General features: G+C 37.5%; 2 protein-coding genes across 3 annotated transcripts in view; both read left to right on the plus strand.

Annotated features, from left to right (window-relative positions):
* The window catches only part of LOC135711060 (serine-rich adhesin for platelets), a 76,968-nt gene that overhangs the window by 32,405 nt on the left and 29,280 nt on the right, over positions 1–15,283 (plus strand). The window lies entirely within an intron of this gene.
* LOC135711071 (UPF0547 protein C16orf87 homolog) overlaps positions 6,152–15,283 on the plus strand; it is a 145,690-nt gene continuing 136,558 nt past the window's right edge. Inside the window, exon 1 of the mRNA XM_065233818.1 lies at positions 6,152–6,156. The gene's annotated coding sequence lies outside the window, so the exon portion shown is untranslated. The remainder of the gene's footprint in view (positions 6,157–15,283) is intronic.

Genomic DNA, 15,283 nt, shown 5'->3' on the forward strand with positions numbered 1-15,283 from the left:
TTTTCCTTGAACTTCCATAAATGCATTAACTTTCTTGACATTTCTTAAATTTTGATGAGGTTTTCTGAACTAATTTTATACTTTGACTATATGTTTTTGTATTACTTCTACGTGAAGTCAACGATTTACATAGTTGAAGATGCTAACTTTCAAATAACAGACTAAAGTGGTAATTTTTATACGACAGATGGAGATGAAAGTATAGAGTTGATAGTTCCGTTAGAGTATAGCAGTGTGAAAATTGTATATAGAGAGTAGAAAGCGAGCAAGGATAACTTTAGGAAGGTACAAATCGGTTTGATCATCTCTCTTTACTGTTATTTGAAATTTTGCATCTTCAACTATGTAAACTAATTTTATGTTTTCAAAGCTTTTCTGAGGGTTCTCGAATTTTGTTTAGGTCCTAAAGTACCCTGAACTTTTCTGAGGTTCACTAAATTTCGTTGGATTTCTGCGGCTTTATCTAAGATTCTCTAATTTTAATGAAGGTTTCCAAACACTATTAAGATTTCCATAACATTGTTTATGTTCTCTTAAATTGTCTGCAGAAACCTTAAAACTAATCATGTGACCTTCTTTAAACTTACCCTTAAGTACTCATTCCCTAGGTATAAAAGTCAAGATCACAGGTATAAAAATGAACCACATGTAGAACAAGTCTAAATCTTTTTCGGTAGGTGAAAGTAAATTAGTTTTGAAGTGCTTGTTTAAATAGGTGTTTTAAGTTTTGTGATATATCACAAAGTATCACTTTCATCTACAATACATTCCCATGTTGCTCAAATTAGCTATTTAACACTGTGGTCTATTCAACTACATTATTAAGAATTATTTATGTTCAGTATTTACGAGGTCAATAACGATATTACGCCCTTCATATTTCAGTTAACCACATAAGTCGAGCATGCAAAAACTGTTCACTTACGGCCTCTTTATAATAATACTAATTATAATTCTGCATCCCAATGTAAAATAATCACAATAAATTAGAAGATAACCATACTTCAAGACCGTCAATTTGTTGAGCAACACGAAGCTCTGAAAAACCACTTAAAATTGACTACGTACGCTAAACACTTAACAGTGTCTTACACGAAAAGAACATCGCGTGCTCATTGTGTGCATATACAAATTGCAATGATGACGAGCTTCTAAGTTAATCTGAGCGATCGACACAGTACTCGTCATATGTATACGACACACAAAGCAGAAAAGATGAGCAAAACAGATATATGCAGTTATATACCTACCACATACTTGTGGCAGCTGACTCGCACCGGTCGGTGCCAGCAAACTTATTAGACTTTGTGTCGCACAGGAAAATGATTCAAGAATTACAATCGCGAAAAAATTAATGTTCCTACACCACATTGCAAAGTGGACATCAGACACGTAAATATTTTCATTATGTCTTTATCTAGGAGGCTTACGAAGTGACCGACGGGCCACATTCCTACTGTTGCTTTCCTGCATGTACGTCGGAGATTGATAGAGCGCTGACACGGATTGATTAATGGTTGCAACAATCGAACAGCAAAATATATGTATGTAGATGCAAAGCTCTGTAGTAAATTGTGACGGGATGTGGAAAATTTTGAAAATGGTAAAAATAGCCTGTGTGGGATATATCGGAAATCTCCTCAAAATTAAATGATTCGTTGAACTGTTCAAGGCGAGAAGTATCCGTCATCAAACAGTCGATGTGTCCACTTAATATACAATAGAAATGCGGAACGATAGTACATGGTGATGAGTTTTCTACGAAAAAAATCCAAGTTGTTGCCAAGAGAGAGATTGAATGGTGGCAATGGCTTCAGTCAGTATTGGAAACTTTTAAGACACGCAACTGTCGGCTTCTCGGGTTTGTGAGCGTGAGTGAAAATGGATCAAGCGCACTTGGTGCAAGGACGAGAGTGAGACTTGTCAAGGACCACTTGATTAGGATCCACAAGGACAATACAGGAAAGGTGGACCTAGAGTTTAATGGCGCAAAGTGTGTAATTAATGAAAATTTCAAACATGGGTGTATGTATTTACATGTGGCGTTTAGAATGATCAAATACATAGGGTAAAGCGCTGTTTCGTCTTTATCGCCTATTCTCGTTATATCGAACAGAAAAATGATTTCACCGTGCACAAATCAAACACACGTTTGTTCCGATGCGTTAGGTCAATAGGTACAACAAAATCTATTATAGCACATAGTATGAATGTTACCTATTTTTCTCAAAAACAAAAGAAGCGCTCCTAGTGATTTTTTTCCATGGCGTTTCTATGCGTTAGAACGGAATTGAAACATTTTTTTGTTTAAACTCGTTCGGAAAAGATAGACAAAGCACCGCGTGTGCTTACACAGAAACAAAATCCATTGGCAAAAATACTATATTGATGGTTTAAATTAAATACTCCCACCAATAGATTTGTGCAGAAACGAAATTCATTTAATTTTACTATTTTTTCTATCAAAACTACTATGCCGTTTGAGTAAGCATAGTAGTTTTGACAGAATGGTAGTAAATTTGATTATATTTTTAGTCAACTATACTGAAATCATGGTAGATTTAACGGCATTAAGCGTAGTTATACTGAAAATAAGTGTTTTCTGCAAAATAGTATTCCTAACTATGGTCTTTGTTTCAGTGTAGTAAGAAGGACATTTTTACCTAGAGGCTGAGTACTACCGGCCCGAAAATAAAAATTTCGTTTCGGCTCGTTTTTATTGTTCTAAAAATATTGGGATCCTAAGATTCTTGACAAAAATTACATGTAATAATATTTTTTCTATATCATCATGAAAAAAAAAATTGGACTCTCAGCAAAACCGAAAAGTCGATGTTTTGTGGTTTTTTGAGTCCAACTCTATGCCATAATGACTTAAAATTTTTTTTTCACGTGAATTTTCTTTGAAAAATTAGAAAAAAAAAGTGATTATGTTAAATTTTTGATACCTTTTCCAAATACTTTTAGAAAAATCAAAACGTAATTATTTTTTTCGGAGCGGTGAACTTTCTCTTAAGGTCACAGTGGCGTCCCGTAACCTCACTTTTAACCTGTGCACCAACTTTCAAAACCAGATTTAATGCCGAACCGGTTGTAAAATGCTCTTAACCTTCTAGTTTACTCGATATTTATACATTGCAAGCAATATTTTGATAATTGTCTATGTCTAAGAGTTCGTGCACAGGTAGATTGAGGTTAATAAAACGCCACTGCTTAAAAGGGTTAGATTTTGATAAGTTCTGTAGTGGAAATGACACTGATGAAGACTGCACATTGTAGTCGAAATATGTATCTGTCATGGATACCAAAATTAATTAAGTGGAATTAAATGGAAGATAACCTTTTTTGCTGTTTCAGCAAAAGAATTTTCTCAAGGGTAACCTTCAAACTTACCCGTCATAGGTCTAAATTCTTCATTATTGATGATTTTAATGCAAAACACCGCTCATGGAATAATGCTCAAAGCAATTCCAATTGTAATATTATGTTTGATGATTGTTCTGTAGGTTATTACACTATTCAATATCCAAATAATCCAACATGCTTTTTTTCAGCAAGAAATGCGTCAACTATCGATTTGGTCTTAACTGATTCATGTCAACTTTGTAGCCAATTGGTTACCCATGCTGAATACGGTTCTGATCACCTTCCAGTAACGTTTGAAATAGACGAAGAAATAATGTCTAATCCCAACAGCTCTACTTTCAATAACCATAGAGCTGCTTTGGAGCAATATCGAACATATAGTATATGGAACATAGCTTCTCTGGCTACTTCTATAGTTGAAGCAAGAGCTACCTCAGTACCAAAATGCGAGGTTAAATTCAATAATAATAAACGATGATCTTCAGCTCTTGATCCGTCTTAAAAATGTTCGTAGTAGGCAATATCAAAGAACACGCGATCCTTCCATGAAAGTTATCTGATGGAATTTGCAAAAACTAATTAAAAAGCGATTCTCCGCCAGAGGAACAAAACTTTTGAAAATAGAAGGTGGTTAAATTTTGATCACAAATTCGGAAAAAAAAGCTCAGAAACTTGCTAAGCAATTCGAGAGCTCCCATAGTTTCAGTTTGGGTCTTACTAGTCCTATTGAGAATCAGGTTGCTCGGGATTATCTGAAAATTTTCTCTCGGTAAAATATGTTTGATGATTCCTGTGGAACTGATTTGGACGAAGTAAGATCAATAGCTAAAAAGTTTCAAAATATGAAAGCTCCAGGTGATGATGGAATTGTCTGTATCCTCATCAAAAAACTCCCAGAGAGTACCTTGTCTTTCTTGGTTAAACTATTTAACAGATGTTTCCATTTGGCATACTTTCCTGATAAATGGAAAAGTGCAAAAGTTGTTCCAATTTTGAAGCCGGATAAAAATCCAGCTGGAGCTTCTAGCTACCTAGTTTGCTTTTTTTTCCTTTGGTTTGTTTTTTTCCGTCGATCTTGTTTTCCGTGCTGAGCACCAATGCTACCGACGTGCCAGGAAGGCAGCTCCAACACCCTACCTATCGACCCATCAACTCATGAACCGGGGACCAACGGCTTTACTTCCCTTATGATCACGCTTACCACTACACCACCGCACCGCTGAGTGACACTTTTAAGGAAATCAAAACAAATACGTGCAAACTTGCGTGCGGTTTTTCTCAATTGGTGTACATTTGGCTAGTTTCGCCCTAGTAACAATTTGCTCCGGATATATCAAATGTTTGTATCCTCTTATAAACAGGAAATCCAAACTTTGTCTGACGAATAAACTTCTAATATTTAAACAAGTTTTTAGCCCGGCCATGCTTTACGCTGTGCCAATATTGTATAATTGTTGCATTACCAGGAAAAAAGCTCTTCAAAGAATCATGTTTGAAGTTGCCTCCCTGGTACAGTACTACCGAGGTACAACAAATGTTCAACAAAAATAATTAATAATTTCAGGCAAAAATCGTTGCAATCCTCAATTACGATTAATTCCCTTTATACTTAGATAAGGTTTAGTTTTAGTTTTTAGTTTTAAGATGTCAATTGTTATACTGGCATGCAGGTATGGAAAACCTGTTTTAAATACTGAATTGTCAAGGCAGGAACAACGTAAAAACACTTAGATATAGGGAAAAATGGCTCTAATGTTGGGCTATGTATCTAAGATTGGGCCCATCGTTAAAAATCTGCTATTTATCAATTTTATCTAGACGAACGCGTCATTGGGACGGTACTAATGGATATATTAGGTCGCTATTGAAAATTTATTAGATTGCTGAATTTATGTATGGGCCCAAATTAGGGGCATATACGCCGATATTACATCCATTTCCCCTATATATCATAACGATTAAGGCTGGTACGTTACTGCAGCAGCGGGAGCACCTAGGTTTATAATGAAATGTAATTTATTTTGAATATAGAACAAACAAATAAATAAAAACGCCGTTAACGAGACAAGAGAAAACAATCTGGGTGAGCTGCGCACTCAGCGAAATGAGTTAATCACTGATGCTACCTCTCGTAAGATTGAGGAGCGTTGTTCTCGAAGTTCTGTGCACCTGAATCGGATACAGGAGAAGATCGATGCGACTCTCCGGCGGCAGTATGTAGGTAGCATCATCCTGGAACAGGTTAAAGAATTCCAAGAGTCCCTCTATTTGGTACTCAGTGATTACGAAAAAGTTTTCGACCGACTCAATCAGTGGCGTCGCGTCTACATGTGCAACCTGTGCACGACACAGGTGTAAATAATTTAAAAAAATGCATTCAGATTTTTATAGATTTTATGGTCACATTATAGCTGTACTTCTCTACTCCAGACCACAAGTGACCATGAATACACTATTTTATCTATTACATCTTCGACCTTGATTTGCTTCAAAAAGGATTAAATTCAGTTCGGGTGGTCTGCCAATCCCTAATGCAATGATTTCTAAGCGGGTCGATATCACTACCATGACAAAACTCGTTAAATAGTGCACCTAAAAGCGAGCTTTTTTGGGTGGCTGGTGGCATGTTTTGAATAGTCAAATGCCTGATGTAAGCCAAGCAGAGCTTCTATCACCTCTTGAAACATACCACAAATTTTCCACAGTACATGGCGGTTTGCACCACTAGTTGTAATTGAAACTTTCAACAGTCACGCGTCAAATGGGAGTAACACGGAAACAGCAGTCTTGGTGGGACGTTATCACTTGCAGACCGGCTTGAATGTGTGACTTTAAATTAGAAGAACATTTGTGATGTATGGGTGCCGCCTAAAGCGTGCATTTCTCGCTGTGCACGCGCTGATTGCAGGCAAAGGGAGTAATGAAGAATGAGAGCGCAAAAGCTCGCTTTTACTATCTTGTCAGTTGTAAATCTCTCAAATTCCGATGGTTGCGCCGGTGAACTTGTCAAGACTTATGAGCTTCCCCTGGTTCATTCTCATAGTGTTGTTCTGATGATTAACTCATGTTTGCTACCCAGGAGACTTCAGTGGAAAGAGTTAGCCTTGTGATAAAAACGAGAATTAGTTAAGTTTTGTAATTCCTTTTACTTCGATTAGCGCGAAAAGGGCCATACAAGTTTTGCTTATACCCCGTTCACATTACAGTCTATATTACGTAATATGGGCTGTCTTGCAAAGAACACTCATACAAAGGATTTCCAGTGAAAACTAGATGTATGAGTGCTCATTGCAAGACAGCGTATATAACGTAATATACGCTGTAATGTGAACGGGGTATTACACAAGATGATAGAAATGTTACGTTCGGTAGTGATTAATATATTAATTGAGAATATGCCTCTCGAATTCATGGCGCATTGAAAAATAAAACAAAAACTAATATGTGGTGGTAAACTATAACAAACAAAGTTTGGGCACAAGTAAACAAATGAGGCACGCGACGCCTCTGGACTCAATCACAAAAATCTGTGAGACGCCCTGAGATGCAAAGGAGTCCCGGATAAAATCGTCAACCTAATCGAAGCGCAATACGATGCTTTTACATGTAGAGTCCTGCATAACGGAGCCTTGTTCGACCCTATCCGGGTAGTCGCAGGTATAAGGCAAGGATGTTTACTATCACCGCTAATGTTCTTCATCGTAATCGACGAGATCATGCAATTGACCGTGTACCGAATCGTGGGCTACTTTGGTAGTCTATCACTATGAAGCACCTCAACGACTTCGATTTGGCTGTTGACGTTGCGCTATTGGCACAACGGTGCTCTGATATGTAGAGTAAGTTCAACGACCTAGCCGAACGCTCCTCTAAGGTGGGCCTCGCCATCAACATCAGCAAAACCAAATCGTTGAAGGTCAACACGGACAACTCTTCCAACTTCACGGTAGTGGGGTTAGTAGTGGAGGAAGTTGAAACTTTCCAATATCTTAGCAACCAGATAGCGTCAGACGGTGGGACCAAGAGCGGCATAGGAGCCTGCTTTTGCTAGTTTACGAAATGTATGGAATTCTAACCAGATAAGTCAACGTTCCAACATTTGAATTTTCAATTCAAACGTGTTGTTATACGCCAGCGAAATGTGGTGTGTAACAGCGGAGAACACTCAAAAGGACTTCGCAACAGAGGCAGACCCAGGGGCTCATGGCGGTGGAGCCTCAACAACGAAATAAAGGAAGTCGACAGGAATCTAATCTGGGCTAAGGTCAAGGCAAAATCGAGCAGCCGGCCAGGATGGAAATCTTTCAAGCATGTGCAGGATACATATATGTAAAAAGCAGTAGGGATGTGTAGGATACATATGTAAAAAGTAAAATTTCTTCATTTAGTAGGTAGCCTTCAAATACAGGTATATCTCGATATAACGAAACTGTCACTTTTGATTTCCACCGTCAATATCTCTCTAATAACAATTGAATCATACAAATTAATACTAGCAATAAATGGGGGATTATGTCATCTGTCCGATGGTGATATTACTTTGCTTGTTTGAATGATAATTTGCGGGAAATCGACGATGGAAATCTAAAGTAACAGTTACGTTATATCGAGGTATACCTGTGAATGTTTTGTTTTAATATTCAAATAAACACACCGCAAATGATATTCATCGGGTGAAATGCTGAGTCTAATTACAAAACTAGAATGCCTACTACAATTACATTGCAAATATAAACATCACTATTCTGACGATAAATCATGTCTTACCAACAGGTAGGCTAGCAATTATCCCAACTGTGTAAATGTAAAAAATACCAAAAGCATGACAGTCGCAATATGGGAAAACCAGTTAGCTATGTACAAATACTGCACCTACACATGCAACACTAATGATAGTTGGCAGGATTTGCATAAAACAGCTGAGTTTATAACAGTAGAAGCAAGAAATAAAGCCTTTCCTATTCAACCGCTGCTGGTAAAACTCAATTCGATTAGGATCCTATATAGAAACACATATTTCTTTTGTTAAACTAGCGGAACGTATACGCAACCGCAATCATCTTATCTATCTAAATGGAAATGCTGTCAGCAAAAGACAAGATACATAGCCATAGTTGGAGGGTACGCACTGCTCCGTCTTTTAGGGAGCAAACATCTGAAATCAGCTGGTCAGGTGATTTTTCCACGTAGCTGTCTCCTCCATTCCCCAATATGTACACATGTGTGTCATCGCTTTAAACGGTGATGTCGCGTGTGAAAACACGTACCCACTAGCCTCTTATGCCGGTGACTACGACGACGACGACGTACGTGAGCTAAAAAAATAGCATTTACTTTGATTCCGGCTACCGGTTTGCGAATCGTACTAATAAATAATATAATGGTGTGTAGATACTGATGTAACGGCGATGAGCGAGCGGCCGGTTGATTGGGTGGTTTCAACGTAAGAATACAAATACGCAAGTTTATTATGTATTATTTATGGGTGTTGTACAGAGGAAATAAACAGATTCTAATCTCGGCTATAGTCCAACGTAAATAAAACCAGCGGAGCGTAAGTTCGCAGAACTAGGATCTGACCGGTGTGTGATGGAACCGTTTCGGCATATTTATAAGTCGGCATCTACAATCATATTACAGAATAAATTAACAAAAACTTCCGACGAACCCCCCCCCCCCCCTGGTGCATAACAGGACTGCCTCTTACCCCAGTAGGTCTGGGTTCAATGCTGTTATTCGTCCTTGCACCAACAAAACATGATTAGTAAATTAAACGTTCTATCACAATGTTATTAAATAAATATAGAGGGCTCTAATGTTGGCCAATGGATCTAAGATTGGGCCCATCGTTAAAAATCTGCTATTTTTCAATTTTATCTAGATGAACGTGTCATTGGAACGGTACTAATGGATATTTTTTGTCGCTATTGAAAATTTAGTCGATTACTGAATTTATGTATGGGCCCAAATTAGGGGCATTTAGGCCGACATTACATCTATTTCCCCTACACTGTAAAACAATTAAGCTATTTTGGTCTTATGACCAAATTAAAATCCTTAATATCAGACAGACCATTCCTTGTAAGATTTTTTAATAAAAATTCAAACTTCCTATTTTTTTTTGCACATAAAACAATGTTAAGGTCTTCGAAATATGAACTGCTAACTGAGTAGAGAGTTTTTTTTTATATCTCAGAAGCACAACGTAGTTTATAGGCAACCCAAACCCATACATGGCATACAGTAAAAATGGTTATAGTGCGGTTAATTGGAACCGCGCTATAGAAATCGGCACAAACTAGTGGTGTCCCATAACCTCATTTTTTACCTGTGCACCAACTTTGAAAACCAGATTTAATGCCATATTCATACTCGAATCGGTTTAAAAATACACTAAATCTTCTAGTTTTTTTTTTCTCTGTTCGGGACCTAACACTACTGCGACCAGTAAATTGATCTATTGTAATAATCTACTCTAGTTTACTCGATATCTATCAATTGCTTATCTTTTGACATATACGCGTATTTCGACTACTACTTGCAGACTTCATCAGTGCCCAGTGGTGTTGAGTACTTGGCACTGATGAAGTCTGCAAGTAGTAGACGAAATACGCGTATCTGTAAAAAGGTAAGCAATCATAACAAATAACAAATAAATCAACACACTAAAAATCTCTTCATAAAATTAAATGATTTATTTCAAGTTTGTAATTAACTTTATACAAGATTTAATATCTTCAGTTCCCTTTAATCTCACAACAATTGTAGGAACTTTACAGATGTTGTGAGAAATGAAAGGAAATGCAGAGAAATTCGGTGAAGCTTCATAATCAATCTGCGGGAACATAAGGGAAGTTATCATCCTGAAAATATGGGGAACTTACCTTAGAACCTTAAACCGAAAAACTGTAGGAACGTTTAGGAAGTACCTAAAATTTCAGATAACTTCACCGGTGTCAAGAGAACTTCAGAAACAAAGAGAACCTTGTGGAAACTTTTCAGAAGTTGCTATGTACCGTAAAACGGGGTATCTTTGATAAAGCGGGTAACTTTGATAGTATAATGTAAAGATTAAATTTACTAGCTGCGCTTTTTCCAAATTAGAAACATTAGTTCCATATTGTAGCTTAGGGTATTTCCGTTGAAATCTTATGTAGTGTTTATACAGTATGTGTTACATATTTTACAAACATATTAAAAAAAAACAATTTTCGTGTTTTTCGCCTGTTTGAAAAAAAAAACTCAAACCATCACTTATTAAATGTATTAAATTCAATGTTGTATTCTTATTACTTATGAAGTTTTCTGATTGTATATTCATTCAAAGTTTCATATTTAAAGAACTAAATTGCCACGCGATCGTCTGTTTTCTCGGCAGCAACCATTGCACACTGGGGACAAAATCGAAACAATGTGTTAAAATTCAATAGCTTCGGTGCTCGCTGGAACAAGAGACTAAAAAATAGTCATGCTTATAGAAAAAAGTCTCAGGAATCGATTGGAGTGGATTTCATCTTGGGCACGATAGGGTAAGTTGGGGGTTTTCACAGTTTTGCCCTAAAATCTCCTATTTTGCATGATTTGAATGCTGTATCTCAAGATACCGATGATATAGACGGATGATTTCTTCGGCAAAGTTGATCAAGAGGTCAAGGACTGTTGAATGATGAACAGAACAATTCGGAATTCTTCCGCAAGGCGGCGCTAGTGAGCATTCGAAGTGTATATGTTTGTGCTGCTGTATCTCAAGATCCTGACTATTGAGACGGATGATTTCTTCAGCAAAGTTGATCAGGAGGTCAAGGATTGTTGGATGATGGACAGAACAATTCGTAATTCTTCCGCTAAGCGGCGCTAGTGAGCATTCGAAGTGAATATGTTTGCGCTGCTGTATCTCAAGATCCTGACTATTTAGACGGATGATTTCTTCGGCAAAGTTGATCAAGAGGTCAAGGACTGTTGACTGATGGACAGAACAATTCGGAATTCTTCCGCTAGGCGGCGCTAGTGAGCATTCGAAGTGAATATGTTTCGCTGCTGTATCTCAAGATCCTGACTATTTAGACGGATGATTTCTTGGGCAAAGTTGATCAGGGGGTCAAGGATTGTTTGATGATGTACAAAAAATTCAGCATTCCTCCACTAGGTGGTGCTAGTGAGCATTAAAAGTGAATATATTTGTGCTGCTGTATTTCAAGATCCTGACTATTTAGACGGATGATTTCTTCGGCAAAGTTGATCAGGGGGTCAAGGACTGTTGGATGATGGACAGAACAATTCGGAATTCCTCCGCTAGTTAGTGCTATATATGATCTTCTCTGGCTATTACGTCCCAACTGTAAATTAACGCCTGCTCTCAACTTAGTGCTCTAGATACACTTCCACAGTTGTTAATTGAAAGCTTTCCAAGCTTGTTCGATTTTTACATGTGTATATTCTGTGGCAAGTACAATAATATACTATGCCCAGGGAAGTTGAGAAATTTTCCAATCTGAAATCCTAGACCAACCGGGATTCGAACCCAGCCACCTCCAGCATGGTTTGCTTTATGGTCGCAAGCTCTACCGACCGAGCTTATGGAGGCCCCCTGATCTATGAATGTAATCAAACTAAAATGCGAGATAGTAGCCTAATTAACAAGTTTGAGGACAATTTGGTGAACCTAGAACGTCTTAAACATATCGAATTCAAACGTAAATAATGTGCATGATATGTTTAACCCTGTTTGGAGATGTTTTAATACAAAGGGCTTTGAATCAATGAACCTGTATGAGAATTTGATCTGAACTCAAGGACAATTTGGAGAACCTTGATTATAAATCAAAATAAATCAAAAACGATCCGCAGAAACTTTATGAACATGTCTTTGTAGGTTTTGTCGCTGAGGACATCGTGCAGTTCATGGTTGAGCCAGTAGATCAAATAATCTGAACTCCAAAGCAACTTGGAGAACCTATAACATCTCATACATCATCAATTACAACGAAACTGATGTGCATTATAGTCATGGACCTGGGTGCATAAACTTGCAAAAATTATAAAAATTTGCAAAAAAAATTCATTCTGTTAAAAAATGTAAAAATTAAGCGGAAAATATGAACCTCACTGTTTAAAACTTCTTTTGAATTTTCAAAATTCTTATATGGTGGACGTCACTTATCCGTAGAAACAGTGAAAACATATGACTCTTTCTCCGAAAATGTATGGTTACGTCACTTTGTCTCCCGGCCTCCAAAACACATTTTTATCACGAAGAGAGCGTTTTATGGTCTATCTTAGGGTATAGATTATGAATATGAAGAAAAGTGAAAATTGACCATGGTGGCGTTTACGTCACTTTGTCATCTCACGGCAGTAAGGGCCTTGTACCGGTTATGACTGACCTGGTACATTATTTGATCTAAGATCAAGGACAATTTGGTGAACCTTGAGCATCATATATACATCAAACTGATCATGAGCGATGTACAGAACCTCTTTGAACATGTTTGAGCAAGTTTCGACGCTGAGGACATTGTGCAGCCCTTGGTTGTCAAATGTTCTAAACTACAGAATGCTTTGGATGACCTAGAACGTCACTTGAGCTTCTTATATACATCCAAATAGATCAAGAACGATGCGCAGTAACTCCTTGAACATGTTTGGGCAGGTTTCGCCGCTGAGGTATTTTGCAGGACATTATCAAAAAGTGATGACCGGGTCATAGAACTTGTTATCAGTTTGATATTTTACTTTGCTCGAGATTATGATTACATAGATCGCTACGGAATAGTTTCAAAATTGGTCATACAATTCCGGAGATACGACCGGAACAAGTTCTTAGTGTCTCAGGGAAAATAACCAACTTATGAGTAAGTTAAAAACCCATCATGCTAGGTCTAGGTCTGACCCAAAGCTTGCCTGTTTCTTTAATCAGAGCAGACAATCGAGAAATACTGATGCCAGGTTCGAAGAGAGGCTGGACGAATACACCTTGAAACAAGATGACAGCGATGAAAACCATGGAAAATCGGATGACTCCGGTGAACTCATCGAAGAGAGTGACGAAGAAGATGATGACCCCGGTGAACTTAACGAGGAGAGCGATGAAGAAGACATTTGAATTTTCCGAATTTTCCACACACACACACACACACACACACACACACACACACACACACACACACACACACACATACATACACACACACACACACACAAAGAAGAATACATGAACATACCGTAGCACAAACATATTCATTTCAAATGCTCACTAGTGCCATCTAGCGAGAGAATTCCGGATTGTTCCTTGACCTCCTTATCAACTTTGCCGAAGAAATCATACGTCTAAATAGTCAGGATCTTAAGATACAGCAGCGCAAACATATACACTTCGAATGCTCACTAGCGCCGCCTAGCGGAAGAATTCTGAATTTTTCTGTCCATCATCCAACAGTCCTTGACCTCCTGATCAACTTTGCCCAAGAAATCATCCGTCTATATCATCGGTATCTTGAGATACAGCATTCAAATCATGCAAAATAGGAGATTTTAGGGCAAAACTGTGAAAAACCCCATTTTATCCTATTGTGCCCAAGATTAAACCCACTCCAATCGATTTCTGAGACTTATTTCTATAAGAATGACTATTTTTTAGTCTCTTGTTCCAGCGAGCACCGAAGCTATTGAATTTTAACACATTGTTTCGATTTTGTCCCCAGTGTGCATTTTAAGAGATGAACTAGCCCCAGGCTAAAAATCTCTATAATAAAGACTAAAAAAAAAAAAAAAACCCAGTGTGCATTGTGTGGTCCTCCTCATTGTTCTTCATTAGCAGTTCTTTCGGTCGATGCGTCGTTGATTTAGGAAAGAAACCGTTTAGTGATGAGTGTGTGAGTGCTGACCACGTTTTGCGTCCATTGCTGCAATGAAAGCGCTTTGACCCTCGTTGGCAATACTGCCATACAATGAAACCACTGGAACTGGCTCCCGTTCTGATGGAGGAGGCTTTTTGGATATCGGAAGATAAAGTGTTTATTGTTTTGTACCTGTTGACTATAGTTTTAAGATGTATTGTATAGTGACCAGGAATTCTCGGCTCTGTAAAGTTAATTCGATTGAGCCTCATCAAATAAATAAATAAACAACAAAACAAATTATTTAGAATATACTTTAAAATACTATCATTGTTACTACGTTTTACGGTACCTCAGAATAGTTAGATCTAGAGATCTTTGGCGATTTTCAGAGATCTTAAGGGCAGTTTCCGTAGCTTCAGTCCAGACTTTTGGAACAGTTTAAAGACCTATAATCGTGAGTTAATAAAAAATTCAGGATAGTTTCATGATGCGCCGAAAAAAAATCCCTTACGATGATCCGAGAATTTCATAGAAGTACAGAATCCTTCAGAGAATTTATGAAAAATTCACAAATTATTTCAGGAACTTCACAGAAGTCCTGATAATTTCAGGGGAGTTAACGGGGTTTACAAGAATTCCATCTATATCAAGGAAGCTCCGAGAAATCAAGACAGATCAGCGAATATTGATTAGAGAACATCAAATTCAACGAAGCTCCATTAATAAAAATAAAAATGCGAAATCTTTTAGCAAACACCTTCTAGAAATTTCAAACAACTTCTAAGAAATTTATATCTGTTTAAATAGTTGCACGATCATCAGCGAAGTTCCAAGTACTTTGAAGACGATCAGAAAACTTCAGAACTATCCCATTAACTTAAGAAAATTTGCAGCGAGTTTCGTAGAATTATGATGTATTCCGAGAATTCTATGATTGATCCGAAAATTTCAGAAGGGAATTATGAATATATATCAGCAAATTTTCCGGAACATAAAACAAATTTAGACAACTTCTGGTAAGCATAGAAATCTTCAGGGATGTCCAGATATGTTTAGGAAAAATCAGTGATTTAATGCAA

The sequence above is a fragment of the Ochlerotatus camptorhynchus genome, unplaced genomic scaffold, assembly GCF_037179485.1.
Source record: "Ochlerotatus camptorhynchus isolate MF236.1 unplaced genomic scaffold, CSIRO-AGI_Acam_v1.1 ptg000417l, whole genome shotgun sequence".
Taxonomy (NCBI): Eukaryota; Metazoa; Arthropoda; class Insecta; order Diptera; family Culicidae; genus Ochlerotatus; species Ochlerotatus camptorhynchus.